The sequence below is a fragment of the Oxyura jamaicensis genome, chromosome 3 (assembly GCF_011077185.1).
Source record: "Oxyura jamaicensis isolate SHBP4307 breed ruddy duck chromosome 3, BPBGC_Ojam_1.0, whole genome shotgun sequence".
NCBI classification, from domain to species: Eukaryota; Metazoa; Chordata; class Aves; order Anseriformes; family Anatidae; genus Oxyura; species Oxyura jamaicensis.
Window position 1 is genome coordinate 21,298,163 of NC_048895.1, and position 15,000 is coordinate 21,313,162.

Consider the following 15,000-nt stretch of genomic DNA (forward strand, 5'->3'; position numbering starts at 1 on the left):
TTTGTCTGCACCCGTCACTCAGTGGCAAGTTGCGTTTTGAGCCCCATCCTGTAGCAGAAGTGACATTTGTCAGCATAAGGAGGGTGGTTTCCCACCTAAATCCTTCTTGGGGATTTTTATCAGTGCTCGTTTTCACTGCACTTAAGTTCAGGTAGTGTTAAAAAGTCTCTGGGCAGGGGCTCTCAGTGTTTCCTAGGAGAGAGGTTGCATGGATGGGACAGGTGAAGGAAGGGGCACAGGGGATGCTCCCTGGGGGCTCTGCCATTCATGACAGCTGATGATACCCAAACTTTCACCCCAGCAACCCCAGGTCCCCCAGGGGATCAGGCTTTGTGGATGTCAAGATGTAACAGGGAAGCACAGGAAAAGAAAGGCAAACACACAAAGGGGCAGGTGTTGCTAACAAATCTTCCGTCAAAGTGTGGTTAAACTCCCTCAAGGTTTTATTCTTGTCATTGCAACTTTTATCCTGTTTAGAGAGCCTAGGTTGCAATGATCTTTGTGCTCCAAAATTCTCGGTCCTTTATGATTTCAGGCACTAATGTCTGCTTTTCAAAATGTTAGTTGCAACGTTGATGTCCACGGATTACTTCAGTGAAGAAAGATGGGGAGCATATAGGTGTTTTCAGACAGATAAGAAAATAGGAATCTCATGTTTAGCGGTACCACTGGTGGCTGTCTCCTCCTCTCAGCTACGGGAGCCCCTTGCTTTTTCCCCTATCGTGGAGGAAAAGGCCTTCTGGCATGTTATAAACGGCGGTGATTTGCAGATCCTTTCACGCAGCCTCTCGTGTGTTATCTCGTATAATGAGAATTTCCCAGAGGTTCAAATCTTGGTTTTGCTCTGAAGACCCAGCAGTTACGAGATCATTAAGCTGCACAGCGCAGTTTTTAGTGTAGCCTATGTAACTTTTCTGATAAATGCTCAGTCCCTCCCCCACGAGCTGCAAGGCAAAAATGACAACTACTGTAATGTTGAAATTGGATCCAAAGGGATTTAGCAAACTGAGCATTTGCCATATTTAGCGTCATCAAAGTTCCTTCTTCCCATACTTCAATGATGCGTTGCTGATCTTCTGATTAGTCTGATATGCCGTTCCTCTTAAATCACATTCACTACTCTTCCTAAACTCTCCACCTTTGTTTCTTCTTGGGTGAAATTTGTGCATATACTTTAATATTCCTAAATTGACTATTAGGAAAAAAAAAAAGGATAAAGCTAAAACGTGCGTTTGTTCCGTATCAAGCTGTGCCATTGATTTGCTCAGGAATCTGTGATACTGTGTTTCTCTCCCGGTGCAGTGGAACTGACAGCTTTTAGCAAAGTCAAATAAGATGTTTAACAAACCACATGCCCTATCGTTTTTAGCCTTGCCATTGTACCCTTGTGGCCGTGAGCCAGAGAGAGATACAACGCCTCCTCCCGCGCCGCGCAGCTCTGCCCGTGTTTTGTGTGCACACGTGTGTGGACCTGTGTGTGGCAGCTTCCACGCTCCTCTCTCCTGCTGTGGGGTTCACCGGAGAAACTTGTGCTGAGCATAGCTGCACAGAACAGTTTGAAAAAGAGTCTTGAAAGGAGGGGGAAAAAAAAGTTCCTTTTTTTTTTTTTTTTTTAACAAAAAATGAAGAGGCTTCTCTGTTCCGGGGCAGTTCTGCCAAGGAGGGAGAAGGTGGCTTGTCCTGGTGAATGAAAGCCACAAATGTCAGTGTCCCAGCACAAGTGCCGAATGAAGTTGATCAGAAAGAGAGGACAGCTTGCAGTGCCACTTGATATCAGTCTCATCTATGGTGTTGCCATAGGCTTTCTGAATGCCAGCTGCAGTAACGAAAGTCAGGTATTGTTGCCATGCATGAAAAGAAAAAATAATCCCAAATCATTTTGTAACTCTCTTTCAAAATCCGTCCTAAAAGAGAGCATCAGAGCTCACAGTTGTAACTGTGACAGGATGGTTTCAAGTGAGGGGGACACCATGCTGCCAGATAAAATAAAATTATGGTTATTTTTTCTTTTCAATTTATTTACTTAAAACAAGCAAAAGAAATTGGCCTGAGGATAGTACCTGGATTTTAGCCTTGCTTTGGCTCCCATTCCTCCATCAGACTTTTTCCCTGGCACTTTTTGTAGTTACTGTTATCCTCCGTGCATTAACATCTCTCCACATGGTCCTTTTTCTTGTACACATTTAACAACCCAGCCCCAGCTCTGAAATCTGAGGCTCAGTCCCGCCATGCAAGGCATTTCCCTCGATGCTCTCCTTCCTGCCTGCAGCATACACTCACCACGCTCCTGCACGTAGCCCACGGGCACGCACCAAGGTGAAAACCATTTTTAGGACGTTGGCTCTGCTTTTGGCAGGGGAGGATCATAGTAGTGAGGAAAAACCTAACTGAGGCTGGTTGTGGTCAAGTCTTAGCAGAATGGTTATCTTAAAGGGCTTTGGGTTAGTCCCATAACCATCAATGGGATTATGTAAAGCAATTCAAGTAACAACACCTATGAAGTCCAAGTAATAACCCAGTCACGTAAGTGGCCCATGAGCCCTTGAGAGAAACTCTGGCTGCCAAAATTTTCAGAAGTGATGATGGGTTTAGGCCAGGTCCATTTTGAGATGCTCAACTGGAGATGTGTCATTGAGAGCCACTTTGTCAGGAGGTCCTCGATGGTCCGTTCTCTGACAATGACGTGTGCCCATTACTGCATCCAAAAATCAAGACATCCTAAATTAGTGAAAATTCCGGCCACTCATGCCTATTTTAGGAACCCGTGTCCTTCCTGCAGGATTCATCTCAAACTGAATTAGAGTTCATCAAGAGGAGAATTAAAGCCTTCGAACCTGATCCTTATTTAAACTGCGGCCATGTACGCATGTTTTTGCAATACGAAGGCACTGTAAGGGAGAATTTATAACCACCCTAATGCTCCTTTACACAATTCGAGCAGTGTAAAGTGGTCTCCAGAGAACTGAAAATCAAGTCAATAACTTGCTAACTTCCATCTCAAAGCTTGCATGCTCTTTCTCTGCAAGCTGCAGCGGCGATCTGCGCACTTGTAATGGGACCAGAAGTGGGCACAGGCTAATGGGACAGTTGTTTATTTTAGTGTTACACTCCTCACATTTTTTTCCTCAGCTGTAGACTTCCTCATTCAAGGGGTTTATTGTTGTAGTGTTTCAACATCGTACTCAGCATTCTTAAAGAAAAAGTCGGAAGGCCTCTCTCTTGCAGTCTGCTGCAAGGAGAATAAAGCTGAATTTGCAATTTGAGAATAGCAGACATAACTGTCCCAATTCCTCTGAAGAGAAACTAAAACATGTATTTCTAGATGGAACTTCTTTCACACTTAAAAATCTTCTTGCTTTCGGGAAATTTAATTGATGCCCTCAGGCCTTTTTCCTTTTGTTTTGTTTTGTTTTGTTTTAATTTTGAAGAGGCGCTGTTGTGAAACAGCAAAGCTTTCCTTGAAAACTGCACAGGAGTCAAAGCTGATTTGTAAATCGAGTAACAAAATCCACAGCTTTCAGCAGAAGGGCTGCGCAGCACACGTATCAATTAATGCTGGTTAATCAGTTTTTGCAGTTGGTGGAACTGCAGCTTGTAGTTGGAAGCTATTAGGGAGGAATCGCAGGAGGAATACTGTTGCAGGACTACGCTCGTTTTTTATGTTTGTGTCCTCTGGATTCAAGGTGTTTGTATAATGAAGTTGGCACATTGATATATGATCTATTTTTTAATGTCATTACAATTTTAGTTCCCTCTGCCTTTTTGTCATTGGGTTACATTTAAGCACAGCAAGATCAACTTTAAACTTCCTTACTCAACAGCTTTATTAGTTATAACGTACCGTGACCTTTCTCAACATTCTTAAAGAAAAAGATACAGTGTAATGTCACTTTACTTTGCTTATTGTTCTTTGTTGTGGTGAACAAAGCATTTTCTACAGTGGCTATAGCACATAATTATACAGCTTTCAATAGCGGTGTCTTGGCACATATCAAAGTTCAGAAGAGCCTTTAGAAAAAAAAAGATGTTTTGTGGCAGCCTAGGGAGGGTCTCATCTTTCCTTCAGAAAATAGTTCAAGGCTCTTCTGTCAAGCTTCCCTACTTAGAGCTTTTTCTCCTCCTGCTTCATAAAGTTTAAAGGGGATTCAGTGGAGTTCTATGATCTATTTCCTTTGAAAGATTGTTCCTTTGCACAGAGAAGTCCTTTGACTTCAAGAGTTCACAGATTCATGTCTTTAGGTATCATATGTCTGACCTTATCAGTTACTCTATTTAATGTAGGAGAAAAAGTCTCAACTCTTTGTGTTTGTCTGTTTTGCCTCTGTGAAATGATTTGGTGAAAAGACCATCCTTTTTAACACACCACTGAGAGGCCGTTTCTGACTGTAACCTACCCTGTGGCTCTTCTGAAAAAAAAAAAAATTGTCCTTGTGTTTTGTGTATGGATGATTTCACAGTGAGAATAGAATTATACAAGGACAGGCACACATAAAAAAATCTTTTGCTCTCTTTTTCCTAAATGATCTATTGGCTATTTTGGTGGCTGCTACTCTGGTTCCCCAACAGGCACGACCATTTAACAAACACAGAGATAGCGGCTGGAGTGCTGGGCCAGCAGTAGGTTTTCCCTTGCTTCGACCTACCCCAAAGGCCTTCATAATTAATTGTCCTTCAGAGATGAGGAAAGTTCAGAGACAGTGTGTGTAGCGATGTCTATTGTCTGACATTCAGTTCTCCTTCCCTCAGCTCTTTTTCTTCGTTCCACAAAGGGTTATCAATAGGAGCAGGGAGCAAGCTCTCTTCTAACAGCTGCTGGTGGTGGCGGTGGCTGTCTGCGGAAGGTATCATTGTGTTCAGCCATCTATGGATTAAATGGCTGCAAAACTTCTAACAACCTTTTCAAACGGGCGTGTTTATTTCATCTAGATTACACAGACCTATTTAGCTAATTAAAAACTTTCTCAGAACCCCTTCTCCTTTATGCAAGGAGGAAAAAAAATTGCAACCCTGCTGTAATTATGAAGAATGGCTGCCGTGAAACTTTGGTAAATAAATGAAAGATTCGATCAGCCAGCTTTGATCAAAACGCACCAAATAAGCGTTGGTTTGTTTGTTGAGTTGCTGTGTTTTTGCTTCTTTCTGTTGTTTTGGTTTTGTGGTTTGTTTGTGTGTTTTTTTTGTTTGTTTTGTTTTTTTCTTAAAGGGAAGAAGGATGCATAGTAGAAAAAGCATGAAAGAAAGCGCTGGTGTGAGCTGTAACAGAAACAAACACTCACTCAATTTTAAAAACTGCCACAGTTCCTCCTGTCTCTGCTCATAACATCAAAGTGCAAAGAAGCTGGAGTTTGCTAAACGGATTATTAATATTGTTATGCCTTCTGCTATTAATATAGATTCCTCTGTGGCATAATTATTAAACTTCATATACCACAGGATGAAATTATATACATGCTTCCCCGTTTTCCCCAATGGTACGCTGAACAAAGATATGGTACGGTTAGTAGATATGCAAGAAGTATAGTCAAATTAGGGCTGTTTATTAACAATCGTTATGTTACTGCTCCAATTAATTGGGCGAAGCCAAAAAAGGCAAATACAATCATTCTTCCACTGAACAGTTTAACTAGCAAATTAGGGAAGTATTAATTTTTTTTAATCTCAAAAAAAAAAAAAAAAAAGGAAAAAAGGACTCCACTCTGGACCTTTACCTGCATTCTACAGAAATACATCACTTTGTAATGAACGGGATAATCATATAATACATTTTCTGGGCTCCATCTCACTTCCTTAACGTTAAGAAGGACTGCACAACAATCAAGATCAATTATTGTACCGATTAAGTTATTAAGCCTGGCATTTGGAAACAGGTTTTCTGTATTTAAGAAGAAATTACGTACAAAGGAGATGCAGCTAATACAGTAATGCAAAAAAAAGATCATAAAAAATTAAAGTTATTCTTATGAATCTTTCATTAGAAGCAATGAAAAGGGACACTGGTGAAGCCAAGTGCTTTGTTCTTCTGAGCTCCTCTTGTAGGGCCTGATCCTGCGAACAATTACGTACTTGAGTGTTCCTTCTGCCAGAGCCCTGGTGGCGCCTTCAGCCAACCTCCTCCTCTGTCACCGTTCGCCCCGTGGACGACCGTCAGGGCTGCTCTGCTCCAGCAGACAGATGCTCCCTTTAAAAAATCCGTCAAAAAGTCCCGTTAAAAAAAAACCCACGCCACCGAATCTCCCAGCTGTACTGAGGCAAGTTCATGCTTTTACGCAGGAAGAGCTGTTGTGAAATGATTTAAGGCTACTCAGAGCTTTTCAGATTACTCCCCACCGCAAATAACATGTTAAGTACTAAATTGCCCTAAGCGGTGTTTTATTACTGATCAATAAAATAGTAATCTTGTCCTTTAGCGTGGAAAATTATTTTAGTGGGATTTTTCCTGGTTTAGTTCACGGATAACAGTAAACCAGAAAGGGCAGCCCCCGAAAAAAAAGCCAAACCTGTCCTTGTTTGTTTCTAATTTTGCTCTGGGGGAATCCTAGGATTGTTCCAGCCGAACGGTGCAGGGTTTCTGTGCGTGCGCCTCTGTGTGCGTGGAGCAGTGGTGTGCCGTGCTTTGCTTTGGGTGAGGGGTTTTTGTCTCTCTCTCTCTTTTTTATTTTTTTTTTAAGTTATTTACTGGTACTCGTCCTTATTGCCCCATCCTCTTCTCAAACAAAACAACCCCTTTCAAAAAAAAAAACCAAACAAACAAAGAAACAAAAAAACACAACTTGGCAAACTCTTCTGACTCCTACTGCCATTTCATTTTGCATTCAACAAGGGGTAGTGGGAATTGAAACGTCAACTGGAGATGGAGAAAAGCACCAATTTATAGTGCGCTAGCCTTGCACAATTCAAGATTTCTTTTGCTAGCTGCACACATTATACTCAACCTCTCGCCACTCTCTTGTGGCAGTTGTGAGGAATGGCTATTCCTTCCCGTGTGTGTACTGCAGGCCTCTAAAGACTCTTATTTATTCTCTCCCATGTCACCTTGTGTACAGTCTGGTCTGTGACACTGATGGTGATTATGTCATTATTTTGCTCTGGGGGCTTTGGCACATCTGCAGAGCTGATGCACATCTTCTTTGTTACGCTGGCATACGTCCCATATCGCAAATGCTTCATTAGCCTTACTGCCTGCCTCCTTGCCAGACAAGAATACCCAAATCCAAGCTTCTTTTTGCTCTGTTCTTTTGTGTCTGTGATGAGCCTTTATTCATCTTCCTAGTTCTTCCCTGTTTTCTATTTTTCTGTACAAAACTGATTTCCAGATGTCTGTATTTGGGTTCTCCAAAAATCCATCCTGGATGACAAGTGAGAAGCAAGGTGAATTTTAACCCATGTTATTCCCACTTGCGCAGTCTTACCCCTCTCAGGCTTAAATCCTTTTTCGTTCATCCTGCACAGAAAGAATTCGTTAGGCTAGGCAGTTCCAGTCAGTGGGAATATTTTAAAACTTGGTGTTTGGGAAAAAAAAAAAAAAAAAAAAAAAGGAATAAGAAAAAAATTATGAAACCAATGATTTCTCTTACCATCTAGTAAATTCTAGCTGTGGTAGTGGGTTACATGCAAGTTGCACATGCTTCTTCCAGACTTTATTTATTTTAGACAACACAGCTAAATTTCTCATTCAGAACTTCTGGAGAAGTAGCACCTTCCAGTGAAGGAGGAGAGAGTTCATAAGACCCGATCAACTGAAATTTCTTATAAGCTGTGTGCTCTCACTCCTTTTTCACATTAAAGGGCATAGAACGATTTGTACTGTGAAAACTGAGGAAAATGTTTGATCTTCTAAACTTTATCGAAGCTCTTCTGTGTAACTATCATACCAGAGAGATTTGAAATAGTGGGCTAGCTGCTAGTTTCCTAAGATTTTGCCATCCACATCCCACCCACGCCACACTTTTTCTACATGGTACTGAACAAAATTCTGGGCTGGATTCTCACTTTTTGGTGTAAATCAGCTCCAGCAGTCACTGGAGCTAATTAATGTGTGCCAGCTGAAGAGCTGTCTTTTGTTGTATCACTATACAGTTAAGTGTGTGAATATTTGTTAAATGTTAATTGAAAAAAAAAAAAAAAGTTTCATTTGTTTATTTTAAAATGAAAAATTGATTGCAGACCTAGATTTGGAGCCACGGAGCCATCCTGTTTATGGGGTAGAGGGAGGTGTTGTTTTTATTTTTGTAAGGGGCTCTTGCCAAAAGAGGAGGTCCCGGCCAACACCGTCTCGCAGTGCAGGGTCTGGGCTGTGTGACTGACTTTAACAGAAGTCATACAGATAGGGTTGCCCGTCCTGTAGGACTTTGAGTAGGTCACCTTCAAGCAGAGCACTGCTCGGTATCCTCAAGGTGTTTTAAAATGGATGAGAGTCGGGTCCTCATAACATGAATTAGAGATTTTCCATAACCTTTGGAAACTGGGGGAGAGGTTTAGCAGCGTCACAACCCCTTGTGATCTCCACCCTAATGCAATGGAGATGTTATTTTGAAAGATGCTTAAATCTGTAAAAGTGAAATGCTGAGCCCGAGAGGAAGCAATAGCAGAACATCACAGAGGTCCACGGGGACTCTGTCCCCATCACCTGCATGAGAGAGAACCTGGGAGCTGAAGGAGCTGCGTCTCAGTACCATACTGAAGCGACAATAATGCAAGGACTGCAGTTAAGAAACAATACTCAGTCCAAGAGAGAGGGAGTATTTAGCATCATGGGGCAGTCTGTGGTTGCGCAGAGCCTGTGGCAGGACTGGCGTGTTGCCGAATTTTTAGTGCAGAGACAGAGCCCGGCACCTTCCTGACACATGCGCGTGGCTGGGAGAGAGAGAGACACAGCCAGAAGGGCTGGCCGAACGAAGGTAATCGACATATTGGAGATGGTTTCTCCCTGTGGATCTGGAAGGGGCAAGGTTCATCCTTCTTATCTGCAGAGGGGGAAGTTGCACAGCCTGGTGCTGCCTCGTTTCACTGTGCCACCGGCGGGACTCGTGAACTGCCCTTGGGGGGCACGGTTTCAAGGCGCCAGTGGAAATGTGCCATCAGAGGAAGCTGTGGCCACGCAGTCGTCCAAAACTGCTCAATGGTATGGCCTGGAAGTTGCTTCTGCATGCAATGGAAAGGCTATGTAGAGAGCTGCAGAGCAGGGAGACACGATCTCTGTTGCTCGGTAGAAAGGCTGCAGGACTGATTGGGACTTAGGGGACAACGACGATGTAGACGCATAAATGCATTTAAAGCAGTAGTCTACAACTTTAGAAACTTTTCCACAGGAGAGAGGGGAAATCAACACTGAAAAGAAAAGCCCTTTAACTGCCAAGTATCAGTGTTCAGGGAGAAGCCAAAGTGGCTTATCTCATGCAATTGCAGAGAGGGCTGGCTCCATCGGGCCCAGCCTCGAGGTTATCTCATCCAGCGCCGTCTGCAGCCGCACCGTTTCCTTCCGCAAGGGCTAGAGAGGAGTCAAATGAGAGGCTGCTCAGTCCATTAGGGCTGAAGACTTTGTCTTCTGACCTCACAAGGCTCACTGGTCCCGCGCTGGACCTGGTAACTGGATGCCTGCAGCTGCACAGCTCTGGCCGAAGCAGTTTGTCCCATCACGGTGGACTCCATCCAGACGTGCACGGTTACACTGGGAAGGGGCTCGGCCCCAGAGATAATCTGGGGGGGAGCCTGTGCTGGTGGGGCTGCTTCATTTACAACACCCCATGCCCACAAACCGTGTGCAATTTCCTTCCCTGGCCCCTACTCTGCCATGGGAGAGAGGAAGGGAGGTCTCCCACTGCCAGAGGGCACACTTACCACCTTCATGCCACCCCCAAAAGGACCCCAGTGAGCAGCCATTTTCCTGCCAGACTGATAAGCAGCACCGGCTTCCCAACCCTGCCTCCCCTGGCCCCAGCACACACAAACTGAGCAGGTAAAGGGCACTGTGGAAACCGCTGGGGCTTTTTCAGGGGCAGGTGCAGCCAATGGAGGTTACTGCAATGCAGAGAGGTGGGGAGAGTGAAGAGGAGTAAGCAACACCAGTTACAGATGTTTACTCACTGTTAGATGTTTTTACGCATGCATTATGAGGTGTACTTTAGATACATAAGCCTTTAATTGGGGCTTCTGCTACAGTATTAATGTTTCATCTAAAGGGCCAAATTCTGCTGAATTAAAAAAAAAAAAAAAAAAAAAAAAAAACACTACAAGCTACCGTGGTCTAACTAGCAATTTCTACCTGCCCTGCTCTCTTAGGCATGGAGATAGATCTTGAGAGCAGGGGATGTCCTGCTGGGGAACAATGCCCCTGCTCCTCACAGACCAGGCTCCCGGTCCTTCCAAGTGAACCACCACATCCCACGGGGCTGTGGTGGCCAGGAGACCGTGCCCTAACCTCTCTGCTGTTCCCGCGTTGTGTGGTCAGCCTCGTACTTACTTTCCCGGGCAGGTTTTTTGTGGGTGCCCGTGAGCAGTACCTGCCAGAATTTGGCAGCAGGGCACATCACGTGCCGCTTGGCGTTGTCGGCAGCCTCTTGCAGCAGATTGCATTTCCCCACAGTGGGGCTGAGTTACAGTCAGGCTGTTGGGGGTGTGAGTCTTATTTCTCCTCCAGGTTTGGGATGAGACACCTTGGGTGTGACAGCGGCCCCTCCTGCGGTCCTTCCTTACGTTCCCCAGCACACACTAAACCCCCAGCTATCACAAGCTGCGGGAGCCTTAGTGATTTTTCCACTCCGCAGCAGTGCCATTGGCAATGCAGTGTGTTAAGGGCAATCAGAGTTTCCATTAGAAGCCTCTACGTCTCATTGCAGCTCTAATTCATCAGCAAGGCAGCAAAGGAAGCTTGATAATCATCTCCCCAGTTACACGCTATTGATAATTTTTGAGGAAGGGGAAAGGGGAGAACCTAATTGCAAGGTGCAAATAAATCTAAATAAATTGTCAAATGGGAAGTCTTCTACTTTTACTTCAGCCCACTCAGCTCTCGGGTCTCACCAAGTTTTGTGCTTAAAAGCTGGCATGCCGAGGCCGTTGTGTTTGCAGTGGGCAGTGTATCTGTGTGATGGATGGGGCTCAGCACCCGAACCACGGGCACAGCAGTGCCAGGGCAGAGACCCTCCGGGGGTGCTGGCCACGCAGGGACACATACAAGGCAGGTGTGGGATGATGTGTCCGTGCCGGGGATGGGGATCTCAGCCGGTAGAGCTGGGAAGTGCTGCTCCCTGCCTGCCTCCAGCCAGGGCGGGCAGCGCTGACGGCGCTGCAGCCGCCCGGGGAGCCTGCAAAGTACTTCCCAAGCTTTATTTGTGGAAAAGCTTAATTGAAATGCAAGTGATTAAATCTAATGTATCGCGCAGTATCCATTTTCACTGCGCTACCACTTTCACTTCCCTGATAGTATCAGACATCTCAGCAGCCCCACTGTCAGGTTTTTTTCCTTGTAAGAGCCGTGCCCGTTCTCCCTCCTTTTGTGAGCTTGGCGGAGGAGATAACAGTAAGCCAGCAGTAGATTAGTAGTGCCCCAAACCCCATACGGGGGATAAGGCATCTCAGCTTCATTTCAGGCAAACAGGTTTAGAGTGCATTCTTAAATCATTTGAGGGCCATGTGTTTTCCAGCTTTTTACAAAGACTGAAAAAGCTCCGGTATAACAGGAACTGCAAGAAGGAACCTCTGTTGTTTTCCCAGTTTTTCTTTCCAAGCTGGGCTCGGGCTAATGCTTTTCCCTTCCTGCATACCAGGCTCAGCACTGCGGTGTTGGTGCTGTCCCACAGGTGTGGGCTCCCCTTTCAGTGGCATTGGGGCTGGCAGCGGGACAGCAGACCATGCCGAGCAGCCACCCAACTCCTTGTCTACCTTCTTCTCTTCCCAAAAAATCTGTTTCTTAACAGATTTGCACAGCAAGAGCTGTGAGAGGAAACTGGAAGGCAATAAACACAGACCGTGGTGGCATGAGAGGGCTGCCGTTGTGCTCGAGGGAACTGGGGCACATGTAGCAGTGGGCAAGCTGGTGCCCTGGTCATTGGAAAGGTGTTGGTAGGGAGAAAAGTGTCTTTAGAGAAGTGCCCAATGGCTGAGGTATTTTTCATTTGTGTTTTTAAAGTAAAAGCATCCTTTCCAACTATTTCCCTCTCCTCATAAGTGATAATGGAAGAGGCATTAGCCTTTCCATTGCCTGAGCCAACCTATTTTTTTCTAAGAGGTGTCCAGGATGTTCAGCCAATTGAGTGATCTAATTAGCTGAAAATTGTTAATTTCCTTTACCTTATAAAGCACCTAACACAGAAACTGTTAAATAATGTTAAGTGTCAGACTTAAACCGAGAACATTGGGCCATATGCTGCCGTGGCTTTCGCGCCAAAAAGTGTAGCAACTTACTCCAAAACCTGCCTCCAAATTCTGTGCAGAAGCCAAAGCCTCCTGCTTGATATGCTGCCACACCAACTCGCAGCGCTAAGATGGTCCCACGCAGCAGCTCGCCGGGCTTGGGGAAGGAGAGCGCGTGGACGTGCGAGGGGAGGGGAAAGGCTGGTTAAACGTGCGAGGGGCCAGGACACCGGGACATCAGCACGGTATTGCACACACGCTGCCCTTGAGAGAGTTGGAGAAGCTCTGGGCAGGGTTAGCCTGGAAAATGGTGGCAGATTGGTGCCTGCAGCTGCAAACTGTGCAAGTCCCTGCTCTGCAGAGGGCCCTGGGGATAGGTAGGTGAGTGGGATAGGTGAGAATGAGCTGCTTCTAGCTCTTCGTTTAGCAGGGGGTCACTGGCTCAGTGGGATGCATGTGGGGAAAGACACCGGTTTCCCAGTGTCACCAGCCTCCCCACAAGCCACAGGAAAATGGCCTCAGAAGTAGCGAGGTGCCTCGCTGCGTTACTTCTGGTTTGGCCCCCGCGTTGGTGCCCTAGGGGAAGGGAAGGGCTGGGAAGGGACTACCGCTCCGCAGGTTTCCTCCATGACAGGCTGTGAGTATGGGAATACACATCTAGGTGCCAGCTCGCCCCAAAAGCCCACAGGCTTAAATCTTCATCCTGTGAGTAAGGGACACGGGGCCACACATGGGTGGTGCACATAGACTTCCTCAAGCATTTCCTTTCAGAAGGTTGTGCCGTGCCCCTGAAGCTCTTCTTTTACACTGGATCTCATTCCCATTATCAGCTGAGGTCAGGTTGTCACCCCGACTTTGGGGTGCTTGTGCACATCTAGTTAGTTCTTTGTATAAGGTCTTCTAGCAGAAATATTTCCCCTGAATCATCTTCAGCCTTTGCTGCACCCATGTTGGTCCAGACCACTGCACACGCGCTGCAAAGCCATCTGACCCGGAGCTGCACATGGTGAGACTGCTCCCCCAGCACAGACTCACTCGTCATCCCAGAGAGGTTCTCTACCACTTGCCATTATAGATGTTCTTTATGTCTTTTCCTGGGGTTAGGAGGGTCCCTGCGTAGCCCCCTCTCCTGCCCCTGCCCAGACCATCCACCTAGAAGAGCTCAAAGAGTGATCTGGCCTCCCCCTCTTCCCCTCAGCCTGTTTACCTCCCCTCCCCACGACCTTGCGCTCTGCAACGTGAGCAGCCTTCACCAGCTGAAGACCTCTGATCCCAAGTCCACGAGAGATTTTGGCTTTCCTATTTGGCAAGGTGACTTGTTGCCCACCAGGTCAACATGAATAAAGATTTTTTAAATCCATGCAAAAAAAAAAAAAAAAAAAAAAAAAAAAAGAAAGAAAGCCACCTCCAGGTAATTTTACTTCTCCTGGCAGCCTAACATCTTGAGCTGTCTGTGCTGCACTTGTTTATTTCTGCTCATAATTAGGATCAAAAAAAATCCAAACAAACATTCACCAAGAATTCTACTTTATATAAAATTTGAAAGTAAAATCAATCCTGATCCAATCTTATCATTTTTAAAGTATGTTTATCCAGCTTTGTAGTAGGAACAAGCAGACTGTTTGAAGGCCACATAGTTTTCAAACCTTGGTTGCAACACGTTACCCCATTTTGAAACCGTCTTTATCTAGCCGAGAAAACTAAAATCTGTTTGACAAAGTAGCACTCCAGCCAGTTTATCTTGCAATATGGCTTTAGCTCACAGAGCCTATTGATTTCCTTAAATTAATGTTTACAGAATGCTACTGAATTTCACTCAACGGGACATTGTTCTTTTGAAGCTTTGTAAAATATGATACAGAGTGTTATTGCCATTTGTTCCTTTGCTAAGACTGATGAAACATTTATTTTTTTAAAGTGCAGCCTTGAACTATAGCTGTTTCCTACAAGTGTGTTTACTCTTGGAACATTAGTAATACAACACACTATCAGACTCCAGCACAATACCACAGGCAAAGTCTGTAGGTACGCTCTGGCCAGCCTAATCGTATAAATGGAGCTGAAGTTTAACGCAGATTAGACATCGTATGAGAAAAGGTTTCGAGCTTAGCCCAGCTGTCCCTGTCTGAAGGATCTTCAGCTTTGTGCGCTACAGCCAAGCAGTTGTCTGACGCTGTTACAATATTAGAACGGTTGCGTTGGTCTTGGTACTTCTAAACATGGGACCCCGTACTGAAAACCAGCGTCTCATCCTCTCCCTCTGCCCCCAGCCAAGCAAATAGTTTTAAGGGTGCCTTGTGCGTTGTTCAGAGGCTCTCAAACCCATCCCCGAAGAAGGGCTCGCAAATCTGCTCCAAGAAGCGCTTGCATTATTTCCAGCATTCACCCAAATTTTGGTAGATTACTACAGTGAGGTTGCTGTTACTTATTGCTGAAATTTTAAAAGAAATCACAGCCAGTAATGATTTTTTGCTAATGATTTTTTAGCACTTTTGCTAGTGCTTTCTGCAGCTCTGCTGATATTAGACCCGTCAGTCCAAAAAATCCTCACTGTTTGCTTATGAGAATCAACATGCAAACCTAAACTTGTGCTGGGTATGTTATCCACAGGCACCACAGCAAAGAGCTTGATCTGAGTATGAATGGGAA

General features: G+C 45.2%; 1 protein-coding gene across 6 annotated transcripts in view; it reads left to right on the plus strand.

Moving 5' to 3' along the window:
- Window positions 1–15,000, plus strand: part of PROX1 (prospero homeobox 1) — a 48,840-nt gene that overhangs the window by 22,011 nt on the left and 11,829 nt on the right. The gene's annotated exons all lie outside the window — the stretch shown is intronic.